The 13717-nt window shown below is 49.5% G+C and overlaps 2 protein-coding genes across 4 annotated transcripts in view; both read right to left on the minus strand.

Annotated features, from left to right (window-relative positions):
• PEAK1 (pseudopodium enriched atypical kinase 1) overlaps positions 1-13717 on the minus strand; it is a 715824-nt gene that overhangs the window by 359660 nt on the left and 342447 nt on the right. The gene's annotated exons all lie outside the window — the stretch shown is intronic.
• Positions 1-13717, minus strand: part of LINGO1 (leucine rich repeat and Ig domain containing 1) — a 171107-nt gene that overhangs the window by 17855 nt on the left and 139535 nt on the right. The window contains exon 1 of one of the 3 annotated variants that reach the window (XM_036454751.2): positions 880-1137. The exons of the other annotated variants lie outside the window; for them this stretch is intronic. The gene's annotated coding sequence lies outside the window, so the exon portion shown is untranslated. Of the gene's footprint in view, positions 1-879; positions 1138-13717 lie in introns of those variants that run through there. 3 annotated transcript variants of the gene reach the window in all.

The following is a 13717-nucleotide window of genomic DNA, read 5'->3' on the forward strand; positions in this document are numbered from 1 at the left end:
TTCTCGGAAATGCCTGCGAATCGCTGGAAGGCCCACAGGCCCACAGGCTGGTGTCCTAAGGGGTCAGGCGCTTGCTGAATGGTTTTACCCCAAATCAGATCTTGCACCTCCCTCCTCCTTTTGCAGCTCGTTACCGCCCAGCCTGGTTTCCTGTCCAGCAGAGGGCAGCAGGCCACTTTGTAAGACTCCAGCCACAGATACTGCACACAGACTAGAGAGGACCGCATAGAGCTTCCGTCTGGATTCAGTGGGCCCTCTACTGGTACCTGTGCAAAGGTCCAGGAGGTCCTGGGCTGGGGCCACATACTCAGATGGGACCAGGGAATGGGACCTCTCCTCAGATATCCAGATCCTCCTTGACCAGCAGATAACAGAGAATTGGCTGGCAAGGGTGTCCTGGTTAAATAAAGCATGTTTAGCGGGCTAAGACCTTTAGGACCTCACCTCCTTCCACTGTACATTCCCTTCCATCTCCTTGAAGCCAGCACTTTAACACTAAGCTAGTTTGATTAGGATAACTACTAATGCTGATTTTCACCCCTTCTCCACAGATGGGAGTGCATTCCTTTATCACACTAGTGCTCCTTGGGCCCACAGGAGTAGGGGTTCTGACAGGCAGAGAAGCTGAGGCTGGGTGAAGGAGACTGGCCCAAGGCCTCTCAGGCTTAAGACAGACCCCAAGATCCTGTCCCCAGTGCCTCCTCCCGCCCCTCCCATGGAGCAAGCCTGACATTCCTTGCTGATAACCTGGCTGGCACAGTGAGGCCACCAGTCTCCCCCCGGCTCCAGTATAATCTTGCTTCTCCACTGTTCAGCCTCACACACGCAGCCCAAAGTGTTGCACAGACCTTTTGTTCCAGCTAAACAGCTTCTGCGTACCTCTCAGTCTCACTGCCACACCACAGCTAGGGACAGTCTTGCCTGGAGAACGATCTCCTGTCTTCTATGTCTGTGTCCATCCATCCTCATCCTGCGTTTGGCTGGAGCCCCCCTCCTTGCAGAAGCGGATGCTGTGCTGCTGTGCCCTCTGCATTCACCCTCCAACAATCCTGGGAGGAGAAACTGCTCCCCTGTGACAGTCAAGGAATCCCAAGCCCAGAGAGATTACTGACTTGCCAGTGGTCACATAGCTGGTAACTCGTCTGGAAAGGGAATTTGAATCGACTTCCGGGCTGAGAAAAACCAGTGGGCGGCAAGCTTGGCTGAAGGACTTACATGTGGGAGGGGAAGAGAAACAGCACAGGAGTCCTCCTCCCTTCAAGAGCCCAGCGAAGGCGGCTCCCTGGCCCCTCAACTCTGCTGCCTGAACCCCAACACAGGCTCCTGGCTCCCCCACACGGGCTATTTGTGAGTTACCCGTCTCCTGACTCCCACGCCACCTCCTCCCACCAGCCCAGCAGGAATAGACACGCTCATGCCCCACTGGGTGTGAGCGAGAGCAGACCTGCGAGGGGCTGGGAGTGGGGAGGTGAGGCGGGGGCGGGGCTATTCCTGGTGTGGCGTCTGACTAGAACAGCACAGCCTAAGCCTGTTTCCACCCCAGACTCACCTGCTCCCTGCCTCCGTAATCTCGTCGGGGAAGTGGGAGCATGCCCAGTGTCCCCCCGATGCTGCCTGAGGAAGTTGGCATCCCGGGTAGGGTTCTCTGGGGCCCAAAACGTGCCTGGGAGGAATTGCCCTGCAGCCTGAGTTCTACATTGCAAACAGTATCCAAGCCATTTCGTCTCCCTGTTTCTCCAAAGAAGTGGCCTATACCAGCATCCCCGGTCTTACTTCACCAATGGAAACAATGGGAAGAGAAAGGCTTTAGGGAGAAGAACTTACAGAAAAGGCCTTTTTGAGGATCCAGCCTGGGCTTGGTGACAGTGCAGTTGTCATCAGAGACCCCATGAAAGGGAGGCCTGTTACTGGGCCCTCCCTCGTCCAGTCAGAGCCTCTACATGAGCTGCAGAACAGTATGGAGAGCGGGGCCCAGCCTCTCAGGGGTCCCAGAGCCATGGGGACACATGAGAGTGGCCCAGTCCGGGTCTTCACTGAAACAACCAGGGGAAAATCCAGGAGCTACCACTCAGGCTCACCACACCTCCCAGCCTTTTTCCACACTGGCCCACCTGTTTGGCATGCCCTCTCCCTGTCTCCACCGGTGCTTCAAGACCCAAACTAAGACTGTTCTCTTCTATTGCTGTCCTCTATCCCTGGACTGAAATAGCCTCAGCGACAAGGCTCCAGTCTCTTCCATCTCTGTCCTCAGACTAGGAGCTCCCAATGGTAGGCCCAGAACAACATGTTATATCGATGGGCACAGAGCAAATCCTGACTTTGGAGTGAACATTCAGCATTTCCCATTCAATCAAGAGCTGACAACTGTGAGAAAGAGCCAGCCTGCTGCAGTCTGAGTCCTCACAGCAGAGCAGAGAAGCTGGAATGGGTTTACCAGGGAACTCTGGAGAAGGGGGCAGAGCCTTCTAACATTATTCCTCCCTTATGGTAAGCCAGGCTCTGAACTGTACTTTATGTACTTCCCACTTCAAGACTGGTACTTCTGTCCCCACTGTACCGATGAGACAAACTGAGGTTCCCAGGGGACTGTTGAGTTGCTCCAGTTCACTCTATGTGCAAGACGGCCAATTGGGTTTTGCCTCTGATGTCAGAGCCCACGCCCTCTTTTCCCTGACTCCGGGGGAGCTGAGGATGTAAGGTGAGGCTGGGTCCTCCAAGAGCACAGGAAGGAATGGGTGGTACACAGGCCTGCCTATATGCCTGCTCTGTGCTGGTCCTGCCTCTTGCATCCCAGCAGCTTGTGAGGTTTTATATTAATGACTATTTCTGAAGGCACTTGAAATTAATGACAGCTCTAAAAGGCTGGGGCAGTGGAGTCACTGCTGAGACCTCTAATTAGCAAGAAAAACAAAGACCAGGAGACCAGGAGGTGGGTGGGGGCAGGGCAAACAGCACGGAGGATGAAACAAGAATGGTAGAGTTGGTTGGAGCCAGCATCCAGCTGGAGGTGCCCATGTCCCACTTTGTGCTATAAATTTGATTCTGAGCTCTCTATTGACTTGCTGTGTGACCCATCCCCGGGGAAAGTTCCTCAGCTCTGCAGTGAGGTGTTGGTTTGGGGGGGTCTCTAAGCACAGGCCTCTGTGGCCCTGTCTAGACACTGGGGAGAGTGGGATGAGGCTTCCCATGGGGGCTCCTTGAAGGACTTCGAATGGCATCTGTTGCTTCAGCCTCCTAGGGACTCAAGGTCATTCCTGGACTCCCGGTCTTTGTTTCTCTTGCTAATAAGAAGTCTCAGCAGACTCCAATGCCCCAGCCATTACTTAATATATACCCAGTACTTGATGCTGGGCCTGGCACGCAGTAGGTTCTTGATAAATGCAGGTGTTTTCATTGTTATTATATTCACTGTTATGCTTGCTGTCTGCCCCTGAGCCCGAGGCCCCCCTCGTAACGGCCCTGGCAGCACTCCCACTAGGAAAGGCCTCGACAGGGTTCTTCATCCTTTGAGGATCAGGAACTCCCAGAAGGCTGGGACTGATTCTTGTTGGCCTCCAGCTTCCACAGACAGCCCAAAGTCCTGATTCCAGAGGGTCTGATGTGTACAAGTTAAAGACTGAAATCCATTAGTCAGAACAGACCAATGGGTTTCTCTGTGGAAGGGGCCAGGATTCTCTCTCATCGATGTTTCTAACTCTCTATCCCTCTCTCTTCCTCTTTGTAAAAAATCAATAATATATTTTGATTCTTCAGGAGTACTCTTAAACCTGCAGCTCTCACTTCTCCTAATCTTAGGGTCTTGGTCACCCACACCTGCACTGGAAATATCCCACTATTAGCAACATCCACTTATCTAGAAGCATGTAGGCAGCAGCCTCCACTACGTGGATTCACACTAAGAACCAGGGGAATCAAGAGGCTCTGTAGAGAGACAAGGTCCCAGGGCTGGCCCCTGCTCAGCAGATTCACACAGCCCTGCTGAGCTGTGTGCCTGGTTGTGCATCCATAGCCGCTGAGAAGCAGGAACTTTGTCTGGGGCCAGTCAGGAAGGGAGCTTGTTAGCCCTGCCCACCCCGAAGCACCTCTGGGAAATACCTGATGTTCCTACCTTACAGTTAGCTCTTCTTAGAACACAGGGAAGTGTACACTCCATTACATACACACACACACACACACACACACACACACACTCACACACCACTGAAATAATTAAGTTGAGAGCAAAACAAAAAAGCAAACACAAAAGGCAGTTTGTTTGTGTGAAGGAACCACTCCCTGGTCTTTGGGAATCTGGGCCTGGCAGAACAACTTTTCCCAAGGGCCTGGGCTCAGCTATCCCCATGGCTCCTGACAGGGGGTACTTGCACTAATGTGTGCAAACAGGCAGCATGATTAGCAAATCCATTTATTAAGTGCTTGTCCTGAGCTCTGTTATGCAGGAAACTTGTTTATTAACTGAAGTCGGAACCTATTATTAACTTAAGTCAAAAGCAGTATGGCAGTTCAGAAGGTCTCCAGCCTCAGGGCCAAGCAGTCTTGAGTTCCAGTCCTGGGTCTATCTCTAACCTGTGATCCTAGGCAAGTCATTTCACCTCTCTGCGCCTCAGCTGTCTTGTAATAGGCAGCCCTAAGATGACCCCAGAGAGTCCCTGCCTTCTGGTATCCTGCCCTCCCCACCACGTGTGCAATCCCCTACCCTCCAGTGTGGCCTGGACTAATAGGCTCATTTATGGCAGAAGTAATACCACTTCTGAGATCAGGTTACAAAAAGACTGCAGCTTCCATCTCTGGTGCCCTCTTTCCATTACATGCTTGTTCTCTAAGACAGAGGCCAGTTGCCATGTGAATGGCTGCTCTGTTGAGAAGCCTGAATGGAAAGAAACTGGTGTCTCTAACTAACACCTCCCAAGGAACTGAGACCTGCCAACAGCCACATGAGCAGGCTTGGATGCAGACTTCCCCAGGTCCAGCCTTGAGATGACTGATACTCTGGCTGACACCTTGACTGCACCCTGTGAAAGGCCTTGAGCCAAAGGCACCGAGCTAAGCCTCACCTGACCCACAGAAACTCTAAGAGAATAAATATTTGTTGTTTTAAGCCACAGAGTTTGGGGTGATTTGTTATAAAGAAATCAATAACTAATACCTGCTCCATCTGTAAAATGAGCATAAAAACTCCTTTTTCCCAATAGGACTGGGCATTGAGACAATGCAGGCAAAGTACCTGCTGCCAGCCTGGGTGAGAAATGACAGAGCAAATAGGTGCTTATCCAGTAGAGTTGAAAAGATGCACACACTGTGACCCAACAACTCCCTCTTGGGTATATAACGGGAGAGCTATGCCTATAGAAGCAAGAGCAGGAATAGTCACTGGGGTGGTGTTGTTGGGAGAAGGCATGAACAGAATGTTCTCAATCACACAGTGGAACATTATGCAACACAGAAAACAGATATGCTGGAGTTACCTGCATCAGTGTGGGTGACCCCACAAACACTATGTTGATGAAAACACCCCAGACATGTATAACATAGTACCATTTACATAAGGTTTAAAAACAAACCCTAGTCTGTGTATGGATGCCTATATACATAGGAAAAATATAAAAACATGCCTAGGAATGATCATCACCAGTGCTATTTCTGGGGCGAGAGGCCACGGAGGTAGTAGAGTTGGGCCTATCCCAAACCCTGCCCACCGAAGTGTTCACTACGAGCAGGTACAGTGGTTCTCACTCATTTAATTCTTTCAGCAACCACACAGAGTCCATTCAATTATCTTCCTACAGAGGAAGAAAAGGCTCAGGGTCTCCAGGGAGATATTCCTGAGCTTTCAAGCACAGTGTGAGTCCAGGGCTTGATTCCTCAATGTGCCACCAACTAGGAGAAGTCATATTATCTCCCTGGCCTTGGTCTATTCTTCTGTAGAACAGGAGAGACTTGATCCCTTCTCCCCTCGTAGGTGTGGATCGAGATGCTTGGAAAGTCTGTGTAAATCAATCTGAAATATTTTCAAAGGCCCCCAATGAACCAAGCCTGGAGCAAGCTACATAGTAGGGGAGACTAAAAACAAAAAGGTATGGACAAGAGAAGGTGTGAATTAGAAGATAATTCAATTCAACACAATTCAGTTCAATTTTACCTCAGTTCAGTTCACAGACAGACAATGGTTAAGGGTAAGCAATATTTCTTGAGAACCCACAACAAATTGGACCCTGTATTTTGTGCTTTTATAATTTATCTCATATAAGCCTCAATCACAACCCAGTAAAGTAGGAACTGTTATTATCCCCATTTAAGGAATGAGGAAAATAGGATCAGGGAAGGTAAGCTACTTCCCCAGGTCACACAACAGAGCTGAGATAGTCTCTCCCTCTATCCTACCCTGCCCTCTGTTTTGTGCTGGGGGTATAGATGGAGGACCCAGGCCTTGCTGCCCTCAAAGGCCCCAGCCCAGAGCCAGAGGGCCTGGAGGAGTTGGGAGGAAAGGGAGATGCGTGTGGCTGCAGCAGTCAGGAAAGGTTTCCTGGAAGAGGGGGTGGACCAGGGCTTCCGTGGGCTCACTAGTGCTGAAGCAGGTGGAGGCATCCCTCCATCCACATCTATCCATTAATTCACTCAACAAACACTAGAGCTTTCTCTGCACCCCAGACAGACCTGATATAGTAGGAAGGTTCAACGCAACATGATCCAAGTTGCATTGAGGAAAGGGTTGGGATTCATGCACACACAGGGCAGGCACTGGGGAGTCATAATAACCAGGAGGTAGGAAAGGTGACAATGGCTGAGCTAAAATCCAAAGGGTGAGCAGGAGTCAACCAGCTGTGCAGCGGGGCATGGTGCTCTGAGCAGAGAAAACAGCAGATGCAAAGGTGGTGGGGAGAGGCAACTGGCCTGAGTGGTTTCAGCTCAGTGGAGAGGGGTGGGGCTGAGGCTGCCACCTTCTCCCTCTCAAGTAGAGTGTCTGCCTGCTGTGTTCTCTAGCCAGCTAGGTCCCCAGGCCAGCACAGCCCTGTTAGGCGGGCTGGGCTCTCTTCAAAGGGGTTAAGAGCAGGGGCATTTGAACCATAATAGTGTATGTAATTATGTACAAAAATGAAGGAGAGCTCCTTAATAATTGATGGTGGGAGAAAGTAAATATCGGCAGAGGCTCCTAGCTGCATCACCCCATTCCATCTGGCTGGGACTGAGGGCAGCTTCCTGGTCACTAATATTCTTATAAATTATTGGAATTATAAGATGACCCATACACAACTTGTTAGACACATCTAACGAAGGGCAGTCAGTGCCTGGCATTGCATGGACTTACCCATACCCTCCCAGATTGCAGAAGGAAATGGATAAGGGCTGGGTGTGGAGAAAGGCTGAAATATGGCTGCCCCACTCCCTGGCCACTCTCCTGACCCATGTGGAGTCAGGGGGTGGTGGGAGAGAGAGGAGGCCACAGACATAAAGAGCCAAATTGGGCTGTGAGCTCCCATCACTGTGATGTGCAAGCAGATGCTGGACAGATCTGCCATAGAGGATGCTCTGAGGTTCTGGCCAGTCTGATGTGCTGAGGCAGGTTGGGTGCTGGAAAGAACTGGACACATAGGTACTCATCCAAGGAAGCCTCTTGCTGGCTGTGTGACCTTGGCATGTCACCTACCTCTGAATCGCTTTCCATTCACGCTATCTGGGGAGTGTGGAGACGATCCAGGAGCGAGCACATGGGTATGCCATTCCTGGCACACAGTAGGGCACTCCCTCTCCTTCTCTCATCCACCCCAATCTCACAGGGCTCTGAATAAGATCACCCAAATTTCATCACCAAATTTTATGCATCCAAGCCTAATGAGGCTTCCCTCCACCAGGCCCTGTTTATGCTTCTTCTTGCTCCACTCTAGAACTTGGCAGGTCCATTTTCACATTAGTTAATAAGCTGGGGGAGGCGGTGCTTGCACAGCTCATGGCTGAGATAAATGCCAGCAATGCAGCAATGCTGAAGTGTGAGAAGCACCACAGACAAATGAAGGCAGGTTGGTCCCTGCAGGCCCTTAGTAACAGGCCAGCACTCACTTTGTACCCAACATGTTTTACTGGTCCCACTGGAGAGCTGACTCCAGACCCACTGTAGAATGGCTGGCAGCCTTCCCTTAGGCCAGTGGCTAGCTCTGAACTGAAGAACAGAGAAGCAGTTAAACACCGTATTGATAATTTTCCCCTTGTGGTGGACATTAGCCAGCCTCACTCAGGTGTAAAGAAGAGATGGCACAGGAGCATAAATCCCAAGTGGTTCTCAGACACACTGCCTGGGGGTGCCAGGAAGCCCCAGGAGAGCCGCAGCCTAGTTGGCAGTCCAGGGTGAGTCCAGTGAACGAGTGAGTGTATGAACAGGCCTCAGTTTCCCCATCTACAAATCGGGACAATACTACCTATATTGTCTGCTTCATGCATGGGCCAGCAACATGAGAAGGGTGGGGAAGGGTCTTCTGCATGAGCCTGGTGGGTGTGATGGGGACATGCATACCTATGGCTTCCAAAGTTAACAAGCTGGGGCGGAGGGGTGACTGCATATCTCATGGCTAAGATAAATGCCAGCAATGTCTGAAGTGTGAGAAGCATCATGAACAAATGCTTGTTCTTACTTGTCAGGGAGTGTGGCCCCACCCAAACACAACACTCCCCCTCTCCCCCCGCACACCACCACACACCAGCCTGCAGGAAGCCCTGGGCAGGCACATGGATACACTGCCCACCATGGGCACACATGCTAGCACACTCTGGTTCTGTCCCCAGAAGGAGTCCTGATTCCCAGCTCCCTGCTGTCATGGCAACCAAGAGACCTGATTGGGGTGGGGGCGGAAAGTGGTGAGGAGACCAGGCTGTAGCTCATAATTCATGCAGAGGCCAAGTTTTCCTTCCCTTTTATTTGTGCCCCAAATATAGTCACAAAGCTAAGAGCAGGAGGGGCATGGCAGGCACATAGGGTTTCTCCACTTCCAAGAGGGCCTCTCGGGAGTAGCTGTGGCAGAGCGTAAACCCACATTTAGGGCCAGCCCCTGGCCCAGACTCTCCCACGACTGAGTCTGTGTGATATTGTCCCAAATCCATTCTCACGGCCTGAAATCACAGCGTGAGAGATTTCCTCTATGTGCCTCTGAGGCACCTCTGTCTCCATAAGTGACTGAGCTGGGATGAGCTGACAGCCAGCGAGGGCATGCTCATCGAAACTGGGCCTGAAAGGAGGCAAGTCTTGCCATAGACCTGGAGGGGTGGGGAGATGTAAATGTCTAATCCCAGGACCTCCTATAATCTAGGCGATACTTGTTTCACACTCTCAACAACTCAGTAAGGTTCTGTTAGCTTCCCATTTTACCGATGACAAAACAGAGAGGCACAGAGAAGCACAGTACCTTACCCAAGATCATAGAGCAGTAAGTGACAAAGCTGGACCAGCATCCAGGATACACTCTAACTGAAGAGTGTAGACGCGCAAAGAAGACTTCAGGCTGGGTGGCTATGTGGTCTGGGACCCGTTGCTCTAACTGCCTACTTGACAGGCACTGATTCTGAAGCAGGGAGGGCAGTTTCCCTATTGGCCTCCCTAGTGGGAGTTTGAGAGCCAAGGTCCCCAGAGGCTCTCAAACCTGGCCCTGCTATGGCACCAAGAGATGTCCTGCCCCTGACCAAAGGCATGAGGAAGCCAGATATTAAATGGTACTGGCCCATTTGCCAGAGCACAGGCCAGGGAAAGGCAGGCCCACTATGATTGGGACTGGAAGGGAAGAGAGACAAGTCCCGGAGGTTGGGAGAAAATCCCAGGGGTCTCCGTGGAGGAGGCAGTTTTGCAAGAATGGTAGGATCCTTCCATGCAGAGAGGGGGACAGACATTTTAGGAGGAAGGAACAGCAGGTGTGAAGGTGCAGAGGATGGACAAAATGGGGTCTGTACAGGCCCAGGGAGTGGCCACAACAGGAGCCTGGGAATTCCTTACCAAGGTCTCCTCCTGAGCTGAGATGCCACCATTTCTAAAAGGCCAAGGGCCCAAAGACCTCCCTGATATTAAGCAGGAAGATACAACAGCAACTTTAAAGATCACAGATGACACTGCCTTTGAGCCCAGGTTCAAGTGGGCATGCAGTCGCTGGCAGCTCCAAGCAGGTCAAAGGTAGCCTTGCAGAATGCTGTTCCAGTAGCTGGGAAGGCCCTGACAAAACCTTGGCCCACTCTCTGCTACCCTGCCCTATGCCGGCCTCTCTTTCCCTGTCTATTTTACTCTTCTTTTCCTCCCCTCTCTCCTTTTCTTCTGTCTTTCTATCATTGTTCCTTTATTTTATTTTCAGCCCTCAGCATTTTTCCCTGAAAGAGAACAGCTGGGCTGCTGGAATCACAGAGGGATATTTTTTGACTACTTCGCAGATTCCCCACCTCGATGAAAACTGACACCACCTTTGCTAACAGATGGATGGACAGACGGTGAGATATTTATTTCCCTGCCTCTTTCTTTCCTCCCTGTCTCTAGGCTCTGTTCTGAGGTATCTAGGAAGACAGGGCAGTGGGATGGCAGAGGGGATGATAAATGGGAAGAAGATTGGGGTACTCAGTAGCATTATAACCCCATTTTACAGAAGAGGAAACTGAGCCCCAAGACAGCCCAAATATAATTATTTTATATAATAAAAAGGTGATATGCAAATTGACCATCATTCCAACACACAAGATGGCCACTTCCATGTGAACACAAGATGGCCATCACAAGATGGCTGGCAGAGAAGGACATTTGGGGGGAACCAGGCCTGCAGAGGAGGGCAGTTTGGAGGGACTCAGGCCTGCAGGGGAGGGCAGTTGGGGGGAACCAGGCCAGCAGTAGGAGTGAGCAGGCTGGCAAGGGAGGGAAGTTAGGGGCAATCAGGCCAGCAGGGAGCAGTTAGGTGTTGATTAGGCTGGCAGGGGAGAGGTTAGGGGGTGACCAGGCTGGCAGGCAGAAGTGGTTAGGGGCAATCAGGCAGGCAGGCAAGTGGTTGGGAGTCGGCAGTCCTTGATTGTGAGAGGGATGTCCAACTGCCCATTCAGGCCTAATCCCACAAGGATCCCATAGGGATCGAGCCTAAACTGGCAGTAAGACATCCCTTTTGCAATCCAGGGCCACTGGCTCCTAACCGTTCACCTGCCTGACTACCTGATCGCCCCTAATGGACCCCTCTTTCTGGCTTAATCACCCCTAACTGCCCCCCACCCCTGCCAGCCTAATTGCTCCCAAATGCCTCCCTCCCCCCGCCAGCTTTCTTGCTCCCAACTGCCGCCTGCCAACCTGCTCGCCCCCAACTGCACCCCCCTGCTAGTCTGAGTTTCCCCAACTGTCCCTCCTCCAACATGCTCGCCCCCAACTGCCCCCCCCCCCCGTCCCGCTGGCCTGATAGCCCCTAACCTGCCTCTGATCAGCCTTGACACCATGGCTTTGTCCAAAAGGACAACCAGAAGGTCTCCTGTATTACCCTTTTATTAGTGTAGTTTTCTTTTGTTTTTGTTTTTGTTTTTGTAAATGACAGAAACCTGAGCCTGGCTAGCATGGCTCAGTGGTTGAGCATTGACCTATGAACCAGGAGGTCACAGTTTGATTCCCGGTCAGAGCACATGCCCAGGTTGCAGGCTTGATGCTCAGCAGAGGGTGTGCAGCAGGTAGCAGATCAATGAGTCTCTCTCATCATTGATGTTTCTACCTCTATCCCTTCGTCTCGGAAATCAATAAAAATATATTTTTTTAAATAAAATAAATAAGCGACAGAGGCCTGAATAAATGAAGCTCTAAGAAGGCAGTTGACACCTTCTCTCTCATAATTTGTAGGCTGTATGGAAAGAGTTAAGTACCTGAAGAAGCCAACACAACCTAAAATTGCTAATGAGAAAGTCGCTGGTCTGGAGACAAAGGATTTTTTTTTCTTTTCTTTATTAAGGTATTACATATGTGTCCTATCTCCCCATTACCTGCCATCCCCCCACTCATGCCTTTAACTCCCTGTTGTCTGGTCCATTGGTTAGACTTATATGCATACATACAAGCCCTTTGGTTGATCTCTCCCTCTTACCCCCACCCTCCCCTACCTTCCATCTAAGGTTTGACAGTCTGATCAATGTTTCTCTGTCTCTGGATCTGCTTTTTGTTCATCAGTTTATACTGTTTGTTATATTGTATAAATGAGTGAGATCATGTGATATTTACCTTTCTCTGACTGGTTTATTTCACTTAGCTTCCATTTGACCCAGTGATCCCACTTCTAGGAATATATCCCAAGAAACTAAAAACACCAATTAGAAAGGATATATACACCCCAATATTCATAGCAGCACAATTCACCATAGCTAAGATTTGGAAACAGCCTAAGTGCCCATCAGCAGATGAGTGGATTAAAAAACTGTGGTACATCTACACAATGGAATACTACACTGTGGTAAAAAAAAAAAAAAAAAAAGGAGTTCTTATCATTTGCAAAAGCATGGATGGAGCTGGAGAGCATTATATATTTGGAGCATTATTTACAATAGCCAATATTGTAAGCAGTCCAAGGCTTCCACCAGTAGAGGAGTGGATACAAAAGCTGTGGTACATTTACACAATGGAATATTATGTAGCAGTAAGGAAGAAGGAACTCTTACCCTTTGTTATTGCATGGATGGACCTCGAGTGAAATAAGACAGAGGATTCTTAATATCATGTGCACAGGATATACTCAGAGCTTCTGGAAACCCAAACCTGAAAAAGTAGTAATAGTTCCTTCTTTTTTATATAAATATTTTTTAATTTAATTTATTGGGGTGAAATTTATTAATAAAATTATATAGGTGTCAGGAGTACATCTATGATACATCATCTGCACTTTGTATTGTGTAATCATCACACCAAGTCTCCTTCCACAACCATTTATTCCCCCGCTACCCTCCTCTCCCTCCCCTCACCTGCCTCCCTTCCCCTCTGGTAATCACCATGCTTTTGTCTGTGCCTATGAGTTTGCCTTTTCTTTTTTTCCCCTTAATACCTTATCCTTTTTCACTCAGCCATGCAAACTCCCTCTTCTCTGACAGCTGTCAGTCTGTTCTCTGTGAGTCTGTTTCTATTTTGTTTGTTAGTTTATGTTGCTCATTAGATTCTACATATGAATGAAATCATATGATACTTGTCCTTCTCTGACTGGCTTATTTTACTTAGCATAATGCTCTCGAGGTCCATCCATGCAATAACAAAGGGTAAGAGTTCCTTCTTCCTTACTGCTACATAATATTCCATTGTGTAAATGTACCACAGCTTTTGTATCCACTCCTCTACTGGTGGAAGCCTTGGACTGCTTCCACATATTGACTATTGTAAATAATGCTCCAAATACATAGGGGTGCATATATTCTTTTGAATTCGTGTTCCAGAAGTGGAATTGCTGGGTCATTAGGCAGTTTCATTTTTAATTTTTTGAGGTAACTCCATACTACTTTCTTTCCACAGAGGCTGCACCAATCTGCATTCTCACCAACAGTGCAAAAGGATGGAGAAAAGGGAACATTCATGCACTGTCATGGTGGGAATACTTCCTTTTTAAGGCCAATGACAAAAGCGCAATGGAAATAGTTAAGATCCCATTTGTATGTAGTAGTGACTGGTAACCATCCATTTTACCAAGAAAGTACCATACTGTTCCTAGGTGTTTAGACCTCTATACATCATGCTCTGATTTCATAAGCAAGTAAGTGA

Source organism: Pipistrellus kuhlii, unplaced genomic scaffold (genome assembly GCF_014108245.1).
Source record: "Pipistrellus kuhlii isolate mPipKuh1 unplaced genomic scaffold, mPipKuh1.p scaffold_m20_p_1, whole genome shotgun sequence".
Lineage (NCBI taxonomy): Eukaryota > Metazoa > Chordata > Mammalia > Chiroptera > Vespertilionidae > Pipistrellus > Pipistrellus kuhlii.